Below are 23,983 nucleotides of genomic sequence, written 5' to 3' on the forward strand. Positions count from 1 at the left end.
CTGTTGGGTTCTACCAATGCATGGTGGGACACGTTCAATGCCTTGCAGCCGATGGACCACCGTGTGACTTGGCAGGAGTGTACCGCTGCTTTCAAAGAGTACTACATTCCTGCTGGTGTGCTGAGCAGGAAGTTGACTGAGTTCCTGGATCTAAAGCAAGGGAACATGTCAGTGATGGAGTATGTGAACAAGTTCAACTAGCTGGCATAGTATGCTGGGATCCATGTCGATACTGATAAGAAGAAGAGGGACCACTTCTATCATGGCCTCTCTTGCAGTTGTAGAAGGACTTGTACACAGGGAACTACCAGACTTTTGGTGCTATGATGAATGCTGCTATTGCCATTGAAGGACTTCAGCGTGACTCTCAGGCTGAGTGGAAGCGCAAGCTGGTGATCATTGGATCTTCTAGCCACCCATAGGCTCAGAAGGTGTAGGTTGTCAGGAGGATGTTCTATCACTCTCTAGGTGGACAGTCACCTGTCAGACTCAACAGACTTACTAGGCACCTCGCACCCAGTACCGTGCACCTACTCAGCAAGTGCAATAGCAGCTTCAGGGACAACAAGTTCCACCTCGTCAGGGATAGGGGAACAAGCATGATGCTTGTTTTAAGTGTGGCAAGGAGGGCCACTATGCTTGGGAGTGTCTACAGAACCAGCCTACGCAGTCTTCCCAGCCTTCAGCCAACTCTCGTCTGGTCAAGAGGACGATTATCAAGAAGAAGATGCCCGTAAGACACTCTGGACAAGTCAACTTCACTGAGGCTGAGGAGATTTTTGCAAAATGAACTTGTGATGGCTGGTATGTTTAACATTGATTCCCACCCAGCATATGTGCTGTTTGATTCTGGTGCATCACATTCATTCATGAGCATGGGGTTTGCACAGAGGCACAATATATCTCTTATGGCTATTCCTATTGTCTATAGAATCAGTACTCTGGGTGCATAGTTGTGCATTAATACTCGAACAGACATAGTCAGATTAGTGCTAGCCACTCACACTTACCGCCTCCAGTTCATGGTGCTGCATGGGCAAGGCATAGATGTAATTCTAGGCATGAACTGGTTGCGAGTTTACGGGGTAGTCTTGGACCTTAAGCAGAGAGTTGTTGAGTTATGGCTTCCTTCTTTCGAGGATAGGATGCCTCTTCTTATGCCCTCAGATTCAGCCTTACCAGTTGTTGCTCATGTTGAAGCTTCTCTTGATCTTGCTCCTATTCCTGTGGTCTGTGAGTTTCTGGATGTATTTCCTAAAGATCTACCTAGGTTGTCGCCGGATAGGGACATGGAGTTTACTATTGAGTTAGAACCTAGCACTTCTCCTATTTCATGGCGTCCCTACCGCATGGCTCCTAAAGAATTGGTAGAAATGAAGAAGCAGTTAGAGGAATTATTGGAGAAGTGCTTTATCCATCCTAGCTCTTCACCATGGGGTTGCCCAGCTATTTTTGTGAAGAAGAAGGATGGAACCTTGCAGATGTGTGTAGATTACCGCCCTCTCAATGCGGTAACCATGAAGAACAAGTATTATTTACCTTGTATTGATACTTTATTCGATTAGTTGGCTAGTGCTGATGTGTTTTCAAAGATTGATCTTCGTTCTGGGTATAACCAAATTAACATCCGGCCACAAGATATACCAAAGACAGCTTTCTCTACTAGGTATGGTCTGTATGAATACCTAGTCATCTCTTTTGGTCTCACCAATGCTCCTGCATTCTTCATGTATCTCATGAATTCAGTCTTCATGCTGGAGTTGAACAAGTTTGTAGTGGTGTTCATTGATGATATTTTGATACACTCCAAGAACAATGAAGAGCATGCACAGCATCTTTGGATAGTACTAACTTGATTAAGGGGACACAAGCTGTATGCCAAATTCAGCAAGTGTGAGTTTTGGTTAGATCGAGTGCATTTTTTAGGACATATTCTGACACCTGAAGGTATCTCTCTAGACCCAAGCAAGGTGCAAGATGTGTTAAATTGTAAATCTCCCAAGTCAGTGCATCAGATTCATCAGTTCCTTGGTCATGCTGGTTATTATCGACGCTTCATCCCTAACTTCTCTAAAATAGCCCAACCAATGACCAAATTGCTCTAGAAAGATGTCAAGTTTGTATGGAGTCCGGCTTGTGAAGAAGCTTTTCAAGCTCTGAAGCGTTTTCTTACTACTGCTCCTGTTCTTGCCCAACTAGATATTGATAAGCCATTTGATGTGTATTGTGATGCCTCAAGGACTAGATTGGGATGCGTGCTTATGCAGGATGGACGTGTGATAGCTTATGCTTCACGCCAACTGAAAAAGCACGAGGTGAATTATCCCACCCATGATTTAGAGCTAGCTGTTGTGGTGCACACTCTAAAAATTTGGAGGCATTATTTATTGGGAAATAAAGTGCATATTTATGTGGATCACAAGAGCCTCAAATATATTTTCACTCAGTCTGAGCTGAACATGAGGCAACAGAGATGGTTGGAGCTAATCAAGGATTATAATTTCGAGGTTCATTATCATCCTGGAAAAGCTAATGTGGTAGCTGATACCTTAAGTCGAAAGTCACATCAAGTTGAAGAAGAATCTTTGTCCCTCAACCATGCTGAGGTGCTAGCTCATATTGCTCTAGTCTCAAATTTACTTGAGCAAATTATTATAGAGCAAAGGCAAGATGTTTTAGAAATGAAAGATCAAGATGCCCAAGAGGGGGGTGAATTGGGCTAATTCTAAATTTTCTTGCAATAATCAAATCCTACGGTTAGCCCAATTAACCCCTTGTGCCTAGAAAAGTGTTTCTAATAAACTAACGCACAACGGACTAGCAACCTATGTTCCAAACTTACTCTAGCATGGCAATTCTATGAATGCAAAGACAAGTATTGAATTGCTCAAAGTAAATGCTCAAAGTAAATAGAGAGAGAGAGAGGAACGCGGTGATGTTTTGCCGAGGTATTGGAGAGTCGCCACTCCCCACTAGTCCTCGTTGGAGCACCCGCGCAAGGGTGTAGCTCCCCCTTGATCCACGCAAGGATCAAGTGCTCTCTACAGGTTAATTCTTCGACACTCCGTCGCGGTGAATCACCCAAAGCCGCTCACAACTTGAGTTGGGTCACCCACAAGCTCCGCCGGATGATCACCAAGCTCCCAATCACCACCAAGCCGTCTAGGTGATGGCGATCACCAAGAGTAACAAGTACGAACTCTCACTTGACCACGTGAAGCCTAATGAGAAGATGGATGCACACTTATCTACTCTTGATTCACTAATGAGGCTACTCTCTTGGATTCACGAGTCTCAATCACCTCACTAGGACCTTGCTCTTCTTGGTACTCACAAACATGTTTCTCAGCTGTTGGAATGAGCAAAAGTAACTCCACACACAAGTGGAGCTTCTATTTATAAGGCAGCCTGAAAAATGAACCATTATGAGCTTCTACGGGGTGACCGGATGCTCCGGTCAGTTCAACCCACATTCCAGTGATAATGTGTTGACTGAACGTTGGCAGGGTCCGGTCACTACTGATCGGACGCGTCCGATCGCATTAAACCCTTATGGAACCTTACTGTACTCGACCGGACGGTGAACCCCTAGGGTCCGGTCATAGATTCCCTTCTCTGGAACCTTACTGGAGTCGACCGGATGTTGCCTCTCAACATCCGGTCACTTGACCTCTCCAGCATCCGGTCGCACCGAACGTAGACTGCTTGATCAAATGAACTGATCGGACCCTACGGCCAGCGTCCGGTCGCACCAGAGCCAGCGTCCGGTCAGCATTTGACCCTCCATTCACTTCCAACTCTCGAACATATGTGAATGAAGTTTGATCCAAAGGATCTTAGGCATTCATAGGAGCTACCTAGCGCTAGTTTTAACAAGTGTGCACCACACCTAACTCACTAGACTCACCTAGGTCAAGCTACCCGTCCATACCCCCCTTAATAGTATGGCCAAAGGAAAAACAAAGTCCTAAACTACTCTAAGTGTCTCTCCAACTCCAATTGACACTTAGAACTAGTCATCCTTAACCTTGTCGTCCATCCTTTGAAAACCGAAACAATTTCCATCGTAGGGGCATGACAACCTTGTTTGCCCAATAGATCTCCATTACCATGACCTAACTTAATTGCCTCTGCAAAACACACGTTAGTCATAGTAATCTTGTATTGTCATTAATCATTGAAACCCAACTAGGGGCCTAGATGCTTTCAATCTCCCCTTTTTGGTGATTGATGACAATACCACCTCGAGTATGTGAAAGAGTGAGGTTTTTGTTGGGCTTGGTTCATATAAGCTTTTGTCGATAAGAACAAAAGTGTTAGTCAAGCTTATATGACCCAAGCCAACACATTGTACTCAAAGGATATGAATTAAGCATGAGTATGAGAAACAAAGCTCATTTACATCAGAGTATAAACGCGAAAGCAAAGGCAAATGAGCATAACACAAGTGATATGACATATAAATAATGTAAAGTAGAGAGCACACATGTCATATATCACAATCAATTAGATATCACTATCACATAGATATAATAATATGCATGAAAGTAACACACGAATGCATAATAGTAATAGTGTATCACATAGATAAAACTCCAAATGTATATAATAAGCTAATACTAAATAACTAGCTCCCCCTAAATGTCGCTCCCCCTAAGTCTACATACTCGAACCCTCTCCCCCTTTGGTGTCAAACACCAAAACCTAAGGGTCGATCGGCGGGGCTACAACGGACGAGCTAAGCGCTGAAGTATGTGGAGCAAGATGAAACTGGGTGTCATCATCATCTGACCCTGAGCTCTGTACTGACTAACCCTCTATAGTAGGAAGTGTCGCTGAAGCGTTCTAGGTCTGAGCTGGGGCAGGTGCTGCCTGTGAAGTTGCTAGAATATCTATCATAGGATCTGAGGAGGCGACAGATGAGGGGAGCCTCTAAGTAGTCATGACAACTGGAGCTGCTATAGAAGGACCGGCAGCATGCATATGAAGCGGTGTAGGCATGCCGGTCAACTCGCTAAAGGATGCTCCAAGACTCCTAGAGACTAACGTGTCAGGCACAAAAAGCGAGGAAGACTGATCCGGTGAGAAGCCCGTATGATATGGTGTGAACTGCAGGGCAACCACTGGTGAGGACAACCACTAGGACACCTGAACTATGGGTGAAGCAAAAGGAGCTATAGGCTGTCCCTAACTCTGAAGCCCACTGAGCTGTACTGCTGGAGTCATCGTGGTGGTGGCAGGCTGAGCAAGCTGGGGCGAAGGCTGTGGCTATGGGGCCCCAAGAGCTGTTACTACATGCTGCATAAATCCCATGAGCTGTTGCTGCATAAGTATCTACTGCTGATGCATCTGCTGCTGCTGCTACTGAAGGAGCTGCTGCTACCGCTGGAACTCATCCTGACGAGCCTAAAACTATGCGAAGTTGGCAGCGGTCTCCTGAGCCTGTCGTGCCTGATCCTGCTGCATTCGCTCAAGAATAGCAATCAAGGTGGGGTCCATCTATGGTGCAGGTGGAGCTGAGCTAGAACTGCCAGCCTCTGCATCATGTCTGCGTGGAGGCATATGAGGAATCGACAGATAATCATCATCCGAGCTGTCACTAGACTCTATTGCCTCCTGCTATGCCTCAAGCTGCTCCTCCTCAGTAGCGGCTATGCCTTTGATGATCTCATCCTACTGAGCTACTGACTCTAGAACATCTGGACGACGGCTGGGCTGAGTGGGGGCCTATGGTGTGCTATGCCTGATCCTCTATGCCATGTTATAAGCTAGAAACTTTGTGGTGGCACCCTTGTACTCTGCAACCATCTTAGAGGTCCGAACCTACACAGCCTTGAGCATCAAGAAGGTGATCTAATGTGCATATGGAAGCTGTCTGCGACCCTTAAAGCCCTTAGCTATAGTATCCTCCATCTCTGATAGAAGGAGGTCCCAAATGTCGAATACGGTCTGCTGCATCAGGGCATTAAGGAGCTAGAGCTGTAGGCGAGTCAGACCCTCTCTGTATCCCAACCTAGGAAGTAGTGTCCTCCGGATGATAGCCTCTAGCACATGAGCTATAGGAGTAAGGTCACTAGGGTTCCTCCTCGACCCCTCACCAAAAGGCTCCTTGAAGCAATGGTGCACAAGATCTATAGGTGGCGCCATCCCTCCATGAGGACGCCTAGGAGGCTCCTGCTGTCCATAACATACCTCATGCAATTTGACAGGCTGATCCTGTAGCCTCAGTATCTCCTAGGCCCTAAAACTCATCACCCTGTAGTCTCTGCCATTGAATGCAAAGTGTATGAAGTTGTGCTGCGGGTCAACGTAGAGCGAAGCATAAAACTACCGAACCCAAGATGACACATACAGTCTAGTCCGGCCAATCAGATCTAACAACCCTAGCAAATATGACAAGTAGGGGTAGATATGCTCTCTAGCTACTACCACAATAGACTCTATACTGCGTACCCACTGAGATCTGAACACTGCCCCACTGTTGAGATAAGCGTTGTAGAAATCCTCCTGCAGTGGTGTGTAGAAACCCTCAGCTGCTCTCTCATCCCTCCTCAGAGGGAACCACACCTCAAACTCAACAAACCTTAGCTGTCGAACCTATCTGGCCATGGTGGCCCTCAAGTCAAGGTGTACCACTGGAGGTAGATCCTGTGGTCTAGGCGATGGGTGTGAACCCCTACGCTGTGTAGCTAGCCTCGGTGGACTATAGCACTGGTATGACCAGAGTGGCGTAGCTAGGGTGCCTGCTCGGTCTCCTTGGCCTGCTGGCCCTCTTGAGTCTCCTAAGCTAGCTAAGACTCTGCTGGTGGGGGCTGTTGCTGTGGCTCCTGCTGGGGCTCCCCCTGAGGTCGAGGCTCCTCAATAGCCAGTCGACGTCCTGCCATCATGATAGTCCCAGGTGGACCACCATGATGATGCTCAGCCTCCTCAACTGCTGCCCTCTATGCTAGTGTGAGCTATGGATCTACAATGACCACACCACTGTGAGCACCACCTCTCTCGGCATGCTCTGCTACCTCAGTGACTGCTACTGCTCTCGCTATCTCTGCGTCGAGGTACTTGCGCTTCTTAGATGTAACCTACTTCGTTGCCTTGCCTTTCGGTCCTGCAGGCTGGCGAGGTGGGGGCCTCTGATCATCATCTCCTGGACCACCACCAACATTCTTTGTGCAAGCCATCTGATCTGACAAGAGGATGAACTACCACTGACGAAGATCAACAGTCAAACTGACACTCCCGAGGCTTGGCCTCGATCTGTACTCGCGAGCTTGGCTCTGAGTTGTCTGACAACTGCCATAAGGACCTCAACGGCACCGACTCGCTGCATGATGGAGTTGTTGACACCGTTTTTTGCACGTGTCAATAATCGGAGTGGACTAATCGGCAAGGGGAAAGTTATTGAATACTTTGATAGCCGATGAAAGATGGTTTGTAAAGATGGTTGCCGATAGCTGGTGATGGTCGATGGAAAGGTTGATTTGGACTCGGGCGTTGCCGATGAGGTTGGAGGTGTTATTGTCGATGCCGATGAAGGGAGACTTGAAGACTACTGCCGATGAAACAGGGAGTATGCCGATGAAGGAAGACTTGAAGACTACTGCCGATGAAATAGGGAGTATGCCGATGGGAAGGAGGACAGTGAGATTTCCATTGTAATTGAGGCGGACAGGGAAATAGATAGGAGTTGATTTCCTTTTCTGTATTTGTTAGGTTATGATTCATGTAAGAGTCACGTGTTTCCTTAGATATGGGATTAGTGTCCTAGTTGTGTTTGGTTGTGTCTCTTTAGATCAGGGTATAAATATGGAGTAAGGGGCAATGTAATAGAGATATATCAATCAATATCAAAACCAACTTTTACTCCTATTTGCATCTACTTACTTTTCGGCGACTTCGTCAACTTGCATATTTTTCCTTTTTTACGAGTTCTCATTGATTCGGCGAACTGCATCGCTTCAGTGCGACCTTCGGCGATTCTCGAGTTCCGCGTGAGCACCTCTTGGCTGTGACCTCCGGGCGTATCGCTGTTGTCAGGACCAAAGTGTTCGTATCTTCATCCTTGTCGATTAGCAGGTCAAATCGACTGGCACGCTTTGGATATCGATTCGGGTATTAGCCCTTTGTGTTTGCAGATCACTTTTGCATCAACACATCTTTTGGCACGCCCGGTGGGACTCATCAATCAATATGTTCAATTCCGAGGTCGATCCAGGGAACATTATCGCAGTATCAGAAGAAGATCTCAAGGAAGAACAGAGGCAGGCTATGGAAAAGGCTGTAGAAGAATACAAGCAGCTTTGTCTGAGATCGTTTAGCTTGAACAAGAGTGGACAAGTCATCCAGAAGCAAGATTTGTCGTTGCCTCGGCAGGTTACCTTTGACTCCAATCCTGGTAAACTTCAAGAGATGGTTAATTCTGCAGTAAATCATGCTTTGATTAATCATTCCAATGTGCTGTCCAATACTGTTCATAATGCTGTGGTTCGAACTCTCAAAGAAGGACAAGCGGCACCACATTACGTTGGGCCTGCCTATCATCAACCAGAGCCAGCATCTGTCAAAACTCCATCGGCTCCTTCGGCCGTTGTGGGTACAGAAGTTACTTCCCCTCCAGTATTGGCAGGCTCACCTAATATTCAATCTACACCGATACAATCAGATCAGGTACTACCAGGAGGGCGAGTTCAGCTTAATACAGATCTATCGGCATCAGCTATGTCAGGCCCTGTGTCTCAAAATAGCCAGATTCCTACTAATTGGTGGGGATATGGCATGCCTTCAGAGTCCTCTGCTTTCAATCCTAGATTACCTCAAGTGTCTGATGCAGTAGGAAGAGCGCCTATATCATCGACCGTTTCGCCGATGGCTCAAGTGCCTCAATATGCCGCAACTACTTCTGTGCAACCAACTCCAGGAGGTTTCCAGATGCCTATGGTTCAAACATTCAATTCAAGTCCATCGGCGAGCTTACTGCCGATGCAGCAGAAAGCCCCTGCTATGAGTCAAACTGGGGTTCAGTTCATGCCTCAAACCAGTTATAATTATCCAACAATATCAGCAAATTACCAGCCATCGGTAAGTTTTGTGCCGATGAGTTCTAATAATGATTGGTCAGGACAGTTACCTGTTCAACATACAGTTCAGCGAAATCAGCAGGTTGCAGGGATTCAACAAGGTCATATGCAAGCTGGTTTCCAGAATCAACCATCGGCAGCCCAGCCGATGAATCCTTTCCAACAGGTTAATGGACCACAAGTAACGGCAAATATGCCGATTGCTGGAGATCGTGGGCCATAAAGATATGTGGAGGGATTTCAGCAGGCACCTCCTGTAGAAATTCAACCAGTTCGTCAGCAGGAGGCTGATGCTTTTTGGGCCGATAAGATAGCAGAAATTATGAAGGATCAGTTTGGGATAAAGCCCAAGGTCAATACTTATTCTTATCGGACTCCATACCCTCCTGCATACAATTTAATTCCTCTCCCAAATCGGTACAAGGTACCGGATTTCACTAAATTCTCTGGGCAAGATGATACATCAACAATGGAACATGTCAATCGCTTCATTATTCAATGTGGAGAGGCAGCTAACAGAGATGAATTAAGAGTTCGATTATTTTCATCATCTTTGTCTGGATCAGCATTTACATGGTTCATTTCATTACCACCAAATTCTATTATCACTTGGGTTGATCTAGAAAAACAATTCCATAAGTATTTCTTTGCTGGAATCCATGAAAAGAAGCTTACCGATTTAGTAAAATTGAGACAGCGTAATGATGAATCGGTAGAGAGCTTTGTACAAAGGCTACGAGATGTAAAAAATAAGTGCTACAGCCTGGTGCTGGATGATCGGCAGCTTGCCGATCTGGCTTTCCAAGGGTTATTGCCACATCTTAAGGACAGATATGCTTCTCAGGAGTTTGAAAGCCTCAGTCATCTTGTGCAAAGGATCTCTGATCAAGATACTAGGGTTTTTGAACCAAAAAAGAACTGGAGTAAAAAGGTATCATTTGTTGAAGAAGTAGGAGATTCTGACTCTGATGAAGAACCAGTTATCGGCTTAGCTGAGTGGGTTAAGAATAAAAAGCCGATATCATGTCCCTTTGGTCAAAAAGAGCCAGAAAAGTTTACCTTTGATATCACCAAGGCCGATAAAATATTTGATCTTCTGCTTCAAGAGGGCCAAATTAAGCTGTCACCTAATCATGTGATCCCATCGGCAGAAGAGTTGAAGAAGATTTTGTACTGCAAATGGCACAATGCAACTTCACACAGTACAAATGAATGCAAGGTATTGAGGCAACAGTTACAATCGGCTATTGAATCTGGGAGAATTAAGTTTGGTACTTCCAAGACCCAGAAGCCGATGAAAATTGATCAACACCCTTTTCCAGCAAATATGTTGGATGCCAAAGGAAAGACCAAGGTATTGACGTCAGAGGCTGCTGAGAAAAACGCGTCAGTGGACCCCCAACATCGGATAACTACCGATGATGCAAAGAGTAAGGGTTTGCTAGGAGAAAGCAGTAGTTCCAAAAATCCTCCTCGACCTGGCATTGTGATTACTCATCGAAGGCAGCAGGAGGGTTGGCGTCAACGTAATGACCAATATCGGCAACAGCAAGAAATGAGACGTCAGGAAGAGTGGAATCGACATAAAGATCATTGGAGATGTCCGTTTTTCATCCACTGCTGGGAAGAAGGTATTAAATTGCCAACTGTTGAAAATTGCCCTGAGTGTAATGGTTATTACGGAGTCAATCGTTCAGAAAGGAGGTTTCAACGTGGTAATCAGGGTTTGTATATCAACGAGCCGATCAGAGGCAGAGCATCAGTGCATGATCGGCTGGGGGGCAGACTTAGTGTACATGAGAGGCTTGGTAAACGCGCTGGATATTTTCCAAGGAATCAAGAGGAGCTTGAGGAGATGGCAAACGCAAGAGTTCCCGATGAGGAAATATTCTACAGGGACCCTAATATACATCGTGTAGAACCAGCTAGGACTTGTTATCAGCCGGTTTGGAAAAACAAGTTTCCTCGATGGTGCCCAGAGGGTCTGACAAAGACGCAGAGAAGGAGGATGCAACGTGAGCGTCAGGAGGATTTATACCAAGAGGAAAATTCCTCCAATGAAAGGCCTGGTCATCAGCAGTGGCAGGTGAAACACAAAAATAAGGGTCCATCGGCAGATGTTAATATGGTATTCATGTTGCCGATGGAGTTTCTGGCACTATCTGATAATGAGGAAGAAGTTGTTCTCTCTGATCAAGTAGCTCAGCTAACACTAGATCCAATGATGGCTGTTTTTGAGCAACCTACCGATGACGAGAGACAGCATCTTAAGGCTTTATTTGTGAAGGGCAGAGTTGATGGGCAGCCTGTGTCTAAGGTACTTATTGATGGAGGGGCTGCGATTAATATTATGCCTTACGTGATGTATCGGAAACTTGGTAAAGGAGATCAAGACTTGACCAAAACCGATATGATGTTGAAAGATTTTGAAGGCAATGTGTCACCGGCTAAAGGGGCAGTGTGCGTTGAATTGACCATCGGCAGCAAAACCTTGCCAATGACGTTCTTTGTTATCAACGGCAAGGGTGCATATAATCTGCTTCTAGGGAGGGATTGGATTCATGCTAATTGTTGTGTTCCTTCTACAATGCATCAATGCCTCGTACAGTGGATTGGGGATAAGATTGAGGTCGTCCCTGGTGATTCTTCTTATATCATCGCATCGGCAGAATCAGATACTTATGAGCGAACTAAATGCATATCAGGAGAAGCTTGGGAAAAAGAGTTCCTTAGAGTTGCTGATTATGAAATTCCACCGATCCAAGCAGTCGGTTCTGAAGAGGAGTTGTAATGGATAGGTTTGCTGATGATGGAAAATTAGGTCAAGGGTTCACATCGGCAGATGATTTAGTAGAAGTAGATATCGGTGATGGTGATAGGTCAAGACCTACTTTTATTAGTGCTAAGTTAGATTCCAAGTGTAAGCAGCGAATAACAGATTTATTAAAAGAATATAAAGATTGTTTTGCTTGGGATTATACTGAGATGCCTGGATTAGACCGATCGATAGTTGAACATCGGTTACCTATCAAATCTGGATTTCGGCCACATCAGCAGCCAGCGCGCCGATGCAACCCTAATGTACTTCCTGACATTAAGGCCGAAATAACTAAATTAATTGAAGCAAAGTTTATTCGGCAATGTCGATACGCAGAGTGGATCTCTAATGTGGTTCCTGTTTATAAGAAAAATGGAAAACTTCATGTCTGTATTGATTTCAGGAATCTCAACAAAGCCACACCGATGGATGGCTATCCAATGCGGATTGCTGATTTGTTGATTGATGCTGCGGCTGGACATCGAATTATCAGCTTCATGGATGGTAATGCAGGTTACAATCAAATATTCATGGCTGAGGAAGATATTCCCAAGACTGCTTTCAGATGTCCAGGTCATGTGGGGTTGTTCGAGTGGATAGTCATGACGTTTGGTTTGAAAAATGCCGGTGCTACTTATCAAAGGGCTATGAACTTTATTTTTCATGAGTACATCGGCACATTAGTGGAGATCTACATTGATGACGTAGTGATTAAGTCTGGAGATATCACAGCACATTTAGCCGATCTGCGAAAGATACTGGAGTGCACAAGGAAGCATGGATTGAAGATGAATCCTAATAAATGTGCATTCGGTGTATCGGCAGGACAATTCTTGGGTTTTATGGTGCATCAGCGGGGCATTGAAATCAGTAGGAAGTCTATTGATGCAATTAACAAGGTGATTGCTCCTGCCAATAAGACTGAATTGCAATCTTTGATCGGTAAGATTAATTTCATTAGAAGATTCATATCTAATCTGTCGGGTAAGATCAAGGCTTTCAGCCCACTACTTAAATTGAAAGCTGATCAGGAATTTGTATGGGGAGTTGAACAGCAATTAGCCCTTGATGAAATTAAGAAATATTTATCAAATCCTCCAGTACTAGTTCCACCTCAACATGGGAAGCCTTTCAGGTTATATTTGTCAGCTGATGATACAGTTATCGGTTCAGCTCTTATTCAAGAATTTGAAGGGAAAGAACGTGTTATTTATTATTTGAGCAGAAGATTAGTGGATGCTGAGACGAGGTATTCGGCTATCGAGAAATTGTGTCTGTGTTTATACTTTTCTTGTGTCAAATTAAGGCATTATTTGTTATCTGCCGAATGTACGGTCATATGCAAAGACGATGTGGTCAAGTATATGCTGTCGATGCCGATATTAAGTGGTAGAATCGGCAAATGGATTTTAGCATTATCAGAATTTGAACTACGATACAAATCAACTAAGGCAGTTAAAGGGCAAGTGATGGCTGATTTTGTCACTCAGCATTGTAATACGGTGGATTCTCTGGGGATTGCTCCCTGGACACTTTTCTTCGATGGGTCCACATGTGGTGAAGGAGCAGGTATCGGCATTGTGTTAATTTCACCTCAAGGAAAGAAGTATGAGTTTTCATTGCCGATTGTTGCTACAGCGACAAATAATCAAGCTGAATACCAAGCCTTGATAAAGGGGTTAGAATTGCTGAAGGAGATACGTGCCGATGTTGTTGAAATCTTTGGTGATTCTATGCTAGTTATAAATCAATTGGCTGGAATTTATGAATGCCGAAGTGAAGCTTTGATTTCGTATTATGAAAGGTGTTTGCAATTATTGAAAGGATTTAGAGATTTTCGTCTTGAACATATCTCTCGATTGCATAATGAGGAAGCTAATCGACTAGCTCAGCATGCTTCAGGGTATCAGCCTATTCAGGAAGTGCTAACATCGGCAGTTGATACCGATGACTGGAGGAAGGAGATTGTCGATTATTTAAAGGATCCATGTAGAAAGGTTGAGAGACGTATAAGGTTCCAAGCTACCAAATATGTGCTCCTCGATGATGAATTATATTATCGAACTATAGATGGAGTTTTACTCAGATGTGTTAGCAATGATGAATCGAAAAGCTTGATGGGTGAAATTCATGAAGGAGTATGTGGGGCACATCAATCGGCTTTCAAGATGAAATGGATGATCAGAAGGAATGGGTACTATTGGCCGACTATTCTTGAAGATTGTTTTAAATATTTTAAGGGATGCCAGGGGTGTCAAAAGTTTGGTAATATTCAAAGAGCACCTGCATCGGCTATGAATCCTATAATCAAACCATGGCCATTCCGGGGATGGGCTATTGATCTCATTGGTCAGATTTATCCACCATCGAGTAAAGGACATAAATTTATTCTGGTTGCTACCGATTATTTCACAAAGTGGGTTGAGGCAATTCCTTTAAAAAAGGTGACATCGGTCAATATGATTGATTTTGTGAAAGAGCATATTGTTTACCGATTTGGTATTCCTCAGACTATCACTACCGATCAGGGTACTATGTTTACATCAGGAGAATTTGATGAGTTTGCTGTAGGTATGGGAATTAAAATTTTAAATTCTTCTCCATATTATGCTCAAGCTAATGGTCAAGCTGAGGCTTCTAACAAAGGGATCATCAAACTCATTAAGCGCAAAATTGAAGAAAATCCTAGGAGGTGGCATACAGTATTAAATGAAGCCTTGTGGTCATATCGGATGTCATATCATGGTGCAACCAAAGTAACGCCTTATCAGTTAGTATATGGACACGATGCAGTATTGCCTTGGGAAATTAAGGTTGGCTCTAGATGAATACATTCTCAAAATCAGCTGACAGCCGATGATTATAATACTCTTATGAAGGATGAGTTGGAAGATGTGGCGGGTCATCGGTTAAGGGCTTTAGTTAGTATCGAAGAAAATAAGAAAAGAGTAGCTAGATGGTATGACAAGAAGGTGAAAGTAAAAGAGTTTGCCGATGGAGATCTGGTCTGGAAATTGATTTTACCGATTGGGACTAAAAGTTCAAAGTTTGGAAAGTGGTCTCCCAATTGGGAAGGTCCATATCGGATAAATCAGTCTGTTCCTGGTAATGCATATATTTTAGAAACCCTCGAAGGGGTTGTGTTTCCCAGAGCGTTAAATGGAAAATATTTAAAGAAATATTACCCTAGTATCTGGATAGATGCATAAAAGTACAAGTGCCGATAACAGTACTATCGGCTAGAATTATGCAAGGATGTCAATGTCTCATAAAGTGCCGATACAATAAATAAGATTACACGTTCAACAAGGATTGGATAGCTAATATCGCACGCAGGCGAATCTGGTCGGCTTCCTCCATTTCTTTGATATCGTCATCGGCAGTACCCTCCACAGGCTTGAGTTTTTTCTTCATGGCTAAAGCCTTGCGAGCTTGGATATCTCTTTCTTGCTGAAGGGCTTTGATGGCATTGGGTAGCTGGCTTTCTTCTTGTTGAGCATGAGTTAAGGCTGCGTCGATTTCTTTCAATTCAGCCAATAGAGCTGCCTTCCTTGCCGATAGATCCAAGATTTTCTGCTTAAGTGCAGCACCCGAAGTCTGCAAGTTGACGATGCCCTTGTGCTTCTCATCAGCAATTTGTTTCAGCTGTAGCATTTCTTCTTTGAGTTGAGCTTGAGCTGCTCTATCGGCAATACGCTGAGCAGCCCGTTGATATTGCAGTTGGCGGCTTTCCAAATGGGCTGCTGGGAAGAGTACTTCTTCAACATCGGCAGGGACCTGGCCACGAATTGTTTTGAAAATTGCCTTTGTGGGGTCCGAGTCATCTACCAGTTGGGCGGTTTCTTGCTGTAGCAAGTTCAGGAGGATTTCCAACTTGGATTTAGTCTCTGCCGATATTGTTCCCAGCGCAAGGGAAGAACTTGTCTCCTCTCCATCGTCGTCAGAAATGTCAATGGCAAAGGAAAATAGGCTGTTCGGGGAATCTTGTTCCTGAGAGAGAGAAAAGGAGATCAGTTAGGGGTAAGTATGAGTATTGTAAAATCAGATAGGCTGATTGGTTTACCTGCTTCAAGGCAATTTCCTGTGCTTGACTGGAGGAAGCAACCTGGAGTATGTCGTGTGGAGGATCGGCTGAGCTTGCCGATGGGATATCCTCTGTGACTTCATCGATGGTGGGCTCTTGAGGTATGATGACCGATGACATTGGGGCAGATGTAGGGATCGGCATAGACCTTTGTCGTTTTGGCTGTGCTTCAGTATCTGTTGAAGCTTTGCGCTTTGCTTGGGCATCGGCAACGATTGGCTGGGGGGCATCGACACTTGTTGGTTGTGAAGCTTGGACATCTGGTACGTTTGCCGATGTACCCAATTGTTGCTGCAAAACAAGTGTAAGATATGATATTTAACAGATAAAATGTAAAGTCAAGAAGCTACCTCTGAAGGTTCATCGAAAGAAGTGGTGCTCGATATCGGCGGAATTGCCGATGACGATCCAGTAGCAGCTCTTACCCCCTGATGATTAAAGTTAATACAGTTTGTGATCGGCATAAGTGAAAATAAACAAGGTTGTTACCTTAAAGGCTTTGACCAAGGTTGTAGCAGCGGCCGATGGAGTAGCCCTGGATGTAGCCAATTTGGACTTAGAAGTGATGGTCTTGGTACGAATCTTCTGGTGGGTCAAAGCGGCTAAGGTGGGAGCGTTGTAGCCGATCGGCGATGTTGGGGAAACAGGCCGGAGATTGAAGGGTTTCCCACTTTTGCTCACCGATGGTGCTGGGTTGTTAACCTGTTACAAGGGAATCAGTTACTGATAAATGAAGGGAAAAGCAGAAGGGAGTTAAAGGAAACTTACCGCGTCGTCAGGGATGGCATATTCAGGGTCGATCATGTGCCGATATGTGTGAGCAGAAGTTGTGAACAGTTGTTCTTTCCACTCTCGCCACCATTGCTTGTATGACTCGGTGATGAAAGATATTGGTGTCCAGGTGGATATATCAACATCTGTAGTATCGGCATCAGGAGAGAGTTGTACTACCTTGTTCCAGTCTGTTCCGCAGGTGATTGTTTCCCTGGGTTTGATCACATCGGCAAAGCAGAGTTTGATTGGCAGTTGCCCAAAAGCCAATTGGCGGGATACTGCCGATGGGTTGTAAAATTCATATGTAATGTTGGTGTTTTTCCCGCTGTCGAATGTGTTTACTGGAATTGCCCTGGGAGTGATGATAGCCATCATGAGCTCATTATCTTGATTCAGAGTGTCATCGGCAAAGTTGAAAAGAAGGGGAAATCTGTTTTCTTCGTCGATATAAGGCACCCAGGCCCTATGATCACGAGAAAGACCATTGTAGAAGCTTTGAAAGAATCTGCCGATTTGGTCTTCGTTGGCTTCTGTTCCAGGAAGGACAATTATGGCTTCACCAAAATTGAGGGGTGAGCATGTTGCCGATTCATCATCCCCGAGCACATAATCTTCAGCAATTTCTCGTGGGAATTGTTGAGCAAAAAAGTCCCATTGCAAACGTTTGTGCATATGGGCATTCAGCCACATGTTGATAAACCACCACGGGCCTCCCAGGTTGCCGATGGGTTCGCCAAGCAAAAGTTTCTGAGACACTTGGTGAAGAAGATGATAAGTGGAGCTCAGAAGGTATCGGCCAAGAGGAAACCTTACGCCATTAGCCAGAAGTTCAGCTGCAGGGAGGAAGGCGTTGGTTGGTCCTACTGATCGACCACAGAAGATAAATTTTTCTAACCACATATTCAGGAATGTGGCATGTTCCCTCTGGCTAAGTGTCCCGGTTTTCTGGTATTCTTGAATATATCCTGTCCAACCACCGATGTTACGAGTATTCACTCTATATTCAGGCTTTCTACCATAGATGGAGCCTTCATCGGCAGTTGAGATGTCCAAGCCAGTAAGCATGTGGACATCGGCAAGGGTAGGAGTAGCTGGGCCATGTCCAAACATAAAAGTATTGGTCGTGTCTGACCAGAAATAAGCAGCTGCAATTATCATTGATTCATTTTTCTGCATATCGGCAATAGAGAGCCTAATACATTGGTCTAACCTTCGTTCTGCCCAGTATACTTGCATCAATCTATTAACCCTCAAATACCAATCTTTCCACCCTTTGGTGGTTTTGGGCCAAGATCGGAATGTGTCTTTCCATAAATTCAGAGAGAAATTTTGGGCCCTAAAGGGGATTCTGTTAACCTCTGCGTTGATCAGATCGGTTGGATCTGGGTTGCCCATTGGTCCAAGGCATTGGACGTGCGGCTGATCGGTTGGGATAACTAATTTGTTGCGCAGTTCCTAAGGTTATGAAATCCAGAAGACAGAAGAAAGGAAGAATCACCAACTGAATGAATTTGCAAAAAGATCAAAGTAAAAGGTAATGGAAGTGGAGCGAACCGCGGGGACGTCGAAGTTGATGGCCATTGTCTTGAGGAAGGTGGAGGTACGAGCCGGAAACTTGAAGTTAGCGCCGGAGAAGGGTTCTTGTTGGTTGAGGTCGCGCGGTTGTTCGTCGGAGTTGCCGCCGGAGAGAGAGAAGGCCAAGGATTGGAGGCTGAAGATAGAAAATGAGGGTTCCGGAGAAATCTATTTATAAGCCGCCCAGAATAAGGGTATTTTGGACTTATCTCTATGTCGCGCGCATATAGGTCAAGGCGGTTCAGAGGGATATGGTAACTGTTCGCGCGATAATCAGGGGATTGTACAGATGAGTTGATAACAAGTAATCATGACTTGGAAGGGATATCGATACATGATATTTTAATTCTGAAAATGGCAGCATTATCATGTTAAGATCTTGCCGATGGGTTATTGTTTTGGTATCTCAACCATAATCAAGGCAGGAGTGGTTGGCGATTGTGCGATATTTACTGAAGTGCATAAATCAAGATGAGATTTGATTGGATTTGATAGCAAATCAAGTTTTGGCTTGGAGAATGAGTTACGGTAATCGGGCAAAGGCAAGCGTTATCTGGAGTAAATTTCGGAGCATTAATGGTTTTATACTCCGAAATTGGGGGGCATGTGTTGACACCGTTTTTTGCACGTGTCAATAATCGGAGTGGACTAATCGGCAAGGGGAAAGTTATTGAATACTTTGATAGCTGATGAAAGATGGTTTGTAAAGATGGTTGCCGATAGCTGGTGATGGTCGATGGAAAGGTTGATTTGGACTCGGGCGTTGCCGATGAGGTTGGAGGTGTTATTGTCGATGCCGATGAAGGGAGACTTGAAGACTACTGCCGATGAAACAGGGAGTATGCCGATGAAGGAAGACTTGAAGACTACTGCTGATGAAATAGGGAGTATGCCGATGGGAAGGAGGACAGTGAGATTTCCATCGTAATTGAGGTGGACAGGGAAATAGATAGGAGTTGATTTCCTTTTCTGTATTTGTTAGGTTATGATTCATGTAAGAGTCACGTGTTTCCTTAGATATGGGATTAGTGTCCTAGTTGTGTTTGGTTGTGTCTCTTTAGATCAGGGTATAAATATGGAGTAAGGGGCAATGTAATAGAGATATATCAATCAATATCAAAACCAACTTTTACTCCTATTTGCATCTACTTACTTTTCGGCGACTTCGTCAACTTGCATATTTTTCCTTTTTTACGAGTTCTCATTGATTCGGCGAACTGCATCGCTTCAGTGCGACCTTCGGCGATTCTCGAGTTCCGCGTGAGCACCTCTTGGCCGTGACCTCCGGGCGTATCGCTGTTGTCAGGACCAAAGTGTTCGTATCTTCATCCTTGTCGATTAGCAGGTCAAATCGACTGGCACGCTTTGGATATCGATTCGGGTATTAGCCCTTTGTGTTTGCAGATCACTTTTGCATCAACAGGAGTAGATAGATATACAAATAAATACAATATATCTAATAGATGCAAAGACCATAGGAAGCAAGCAATGTAGGTATGAAATTGAGACGATGGGCTTTCTACCTGACGATCCGCGATCCGAGAAAAGAAGAGACTTCACGCGGGGGATCCTTGGAACCAGCGAGGGTTAGGGTTCGCAAACCACTTTGATGAATCGGTGGCCCAACGAGGAGGCAGGGCTAGGGCATGGTAGCTGGATGGCACTCGGTGGCAGGGGAACCGACGGTGGTGCTGGGTCGCGGGAGGCGCGCGGGAACAAGGACGCAGGTGGCGGCGGCGATTCAGTGCGGGATAGCGACGGCGTGGTTGCGGTGGCGCGAGGTGCTCGGCGGCGTGGGCATGGGAGCTACAGCGGCGAGCTTGTGGTCGCAGGAGGCGCGGAGGAGCTATAGCGACGCTGGCTAGGGCTCAGTCACGGTGGCGTACGGGGTTAGGTTAAGAAAAATGCGACGGCTACGGTTAAATGAGGACCCCAAACGTGACAGAATTGGAAACGGAGGAAGAGACCTGAAGTCACATGAGATCCACTGACCGGACGCTCCGGTGGTAGCGACCGGACGCTACCACCCAGCGTCCAGTCGATTCCAGAGAGGTCCAATTCCTCTAGAATCACGACCGGACGCGTCCGGTGGTCCATGACCGGACGCAGGCAGGGTCCGGTCAGAACAGCCTGTTTCTTCTTCAAACGACCAAACGCTGGATCCCTTCCTGACCGGACGCACAAACGCAGCGTCCGGTCACTCCTTCAGCAGCAGTTCACCTCTTATGAACTGGCCAGACGCTGGACAGCAGCGTCCGGTGGTCCTTTTTCAGCAAATCTTCAAAGTTCCTTCGCGCTGCCTGTTCCTAATCAAGTCCTAACTTGAATAAGATCCAAATAAACACCAATTGGGACTGATGTGAGTGACCTCTCTCAAACCCTCATATTTTTCAAAATATTTTGCCTTAGGCTATAATTCTTTTTAAGAAAATAGGCAATAAGAGGACAAATGGAACAAAATGACAAAACAACATTCATGCATATGCAACACTTTGTAAGTAAATCTAGATGCTTGTCAAGTTTGATCCAAGGTTAAGGTTCTTCACACGCTTTTTGGCGGTTATCTTAACCATGTTAGACAAGCCCTATATGCATTGCCAAAAATTAAACATGTTGTATATTATAATGAATGCAAGGGACAACACAAGCTCAATTTTTAGTGAAGTTGCTAAAGTCAAGTACATTGAGCTCATTCCGCAATCTACAAAATGTAGCCTCATCTAGCAGTTTAGTGAAGATATCTGCTAATTGATCTTCGGTTCTTACACCTTCTAGTGATATATCATTTTTAGCAACATGATCTCTTAGAAAGTGATGGCGGATATCAATGTGCTTGGTGCGAGAGTGTTGAACCGGATTATTTGCAAGTTTTACCACACTTTCATTATCGCACAAAAGAGGTACCTTTTCTAGAACTACACCATAGTCTAGCAAAGTTTGTTTCATGTATAAAATTTGTGCACAACAAGCACCCGCGGCAATGTATTCCGCTTCAGCGGTGGACAAAGCCACACTATTTTGTTTCTTAGAGGACCAAGACACAAGTGATCTACCAAGCAAATAGTACCCTCTAGATGTGTTCTTTCTATGAACTTTACAACCGGCATAATCCGAATCGGAATAGCCAATTAATTCAAATATAGCTCCTTTGGGATACCAAAGGCCAATGCTTGGTGTGTGCTTAAGGTACCTAAGGATTCGTTTTACGGCTATTAAATGTGTTTCCTTAGGATTAGCTTGAAATCTAGCACACATACACACACTAAACATGATGTCGGGCCTAGATGCGGTTAAATATAACAAGCTACCAATCATAGAACGGTAGAGAGTTTGATCAACCGGGTTACCTCCCTCATCTAGGTCGAGATGTCCATTGGTAGGCATTGGTGTCTTGATTGGCTTACATTCATCCATCTTGAATCTCTTGAGAAGATCTTTAGTGTATTTCTCTTGAGAGATGAAGATGCCTTGTTTCATTTGCTTGACTTGAAAACCAAGAAAGAATGTAAGCTCACCAATCATGGACATCTCAAACTCCTTCGACATCAATTCACCAAATTCTTTACATGAGTCTTCATTTGATGATCCAAAGATGATATCATCAACATATACTTGATAAATGAAGATATACCCATCAAGCTGCTTGGTGAATAGTGTGGTGTCGACCTTCCCAATGGTGAAGCCCTTCTCAATGAGGAAGTCCCAAAGGCGCTCATACCAAGCTCTTAGGGCTTGCTTAAGCCCATATAGTACCTTGGACAACCTATAAACATGATTAGGATATCTAGGGTCTTCAAACTCGGGAGGTTGATCAACATAGACTAGTTCATTAAAGCCATTTAAAAATACACTTTTCACATCCTTTTGATATAGTTTTATTTCATGATGTGATGCATATGCAAGTAGGATACGGATGGCTTATAATCTTGCAACCGGTGCAAAGGTCTCTCCATAATCCAAACCTTCAACTTGAGAGAACCCCTTTGCCACTAGTCTTGCCTTGTTCCTCACAACAACACCTTGATCATCTTGCTTATTGTGGAACACCCACTTTGTTCCAATGACTCTTGCACCTTTTGGTCACTCTTCAAGAGTCCAAACTTCATTGCGAGTGAAGTTGTTCAACTCTTCATGCATGGCATTGATCCAATCCAAATCTTTGAGAGCTTCTTCTACCTTGGTAGGCTCATAGCAAGAGACAAAAGAGTGATAAGCAATAAATGAAGCAAGTTTTTGAGATTGAGTCATTACACCCTTTGATGGACTCCCTATGATGAAATCTTGTGGATGATCTTGTAGAAGAGGTGTATTTCTTCTATTGACCACTTGAGGAGGCGGTTGTGGAGCATCAACATCTTGTGCTTGTACCACCATTTGCTCATGGGAGATATGAGTATCTTCATTTTCTTCTCTCTCATCTTTTTCACCATCTTATGGCACACTTGATGAATAAGGTTGATCAATGACTTGTACATCATCTTCATCATCTTTTGGCTTGATGTCTCCAACCAGAATGTTCTTCATAGCCTCCCTTAATGGTTCATCACCTACATCATCAAGATTCTCATGTGCTCTTTGGGAGCCGTTAGATTCATCAAATTCCACATCATATGTTTCTTCAACCAAGCCGGTGGCATGATTAAATACTCTATATGCTTTGGACTTTGATGAGTAACCAACAAGAAAACCAATATCACAACGTCTTTGAAACTTTCATAGGTGTTGCCACTTCTTGTAGATGTAGCATTTGCAACCAAACACTCTAAAGAAGGAGACGTCCGGCTTCTTCCCATTGAGCAACTCATAAGGTGTCTTGCCAAGGAACTTTTGAAGGAATAGGTGGTTTGATGCATAGCAAGCGGTGTTGATTGCTTCCGCCCATAGAGCTTCGGGGGTGTTATACTCATCTAGCATAGTTCTTGCAAGGGTGATCAAGGTCCGGTTCTTCCTCTCAACTACACCATTTTGTTGAGGAGTATAAGTTGCAGAGACTTCATGCTTGATCCCAACTTCATCACAATAAGCTTCAATGTTTGTGTTGTCAAATTCTTTTCCGTTGTCACTTCTTATCTTCTTGAGCTTCACTTCAAATTCATTTTGAGCTCTCTTGGCATACTTCTTGAAGCAAGATGCAACTTTGGATTTATCATAAAGGAAGAATACCCATGTATACCTTGAATAGTCATCAACAATCACAAGACAATAGAGATTCCCTCCCAAACTCTTGTATGTTGTTGGTCCAAATAAATCCATGTGTAGGAGTTCTAGCACTCTTGTGGTTGACATGAAAGCTTTGGTTGGATGAGTATTTGCAACTTGCTTGCCGGCTTGACATGCACTACAAAGCTTGTCCTTCTCAAACATCACATCCTTCAACCCTCTCACCAAATCATTCTTCATAAGCTTCTTGAGTGAGCTCATCCCAACATGAGCAAGTCTTCTATGCTATAGCCACCCAAGTGTTGTTTTGGTGAATAGGCAAGTCTTCAAATTTGCATCTTCGGAGGTGAAGTCCACTAGATATAAGTTGTTGTATCTAAATCCATTGAATATCACTTGGTTGTCATCTACCTTGGATACAACAACCTCCTTCTCAGTGAACAAGCATTGGAAGCTAAGATCATACAATTGTCCAACGGATAGCAAGTTGAAGCTCAA

The sequence above is a fragment of the Miscanthus floridulus genome, chromosome 4, assembly GCF_019320115.1.
Source record: "Miscanthus floridulus cultivar M001 chromosome 4, ASM1932011v1, whole genome shotgun sequence".
NCBI lineage: Eukaryota > Viridiplantae > Streptophyta > Magnoliopsida > Poales > Poaceae > Miscanthus > Miscanthus floridulus.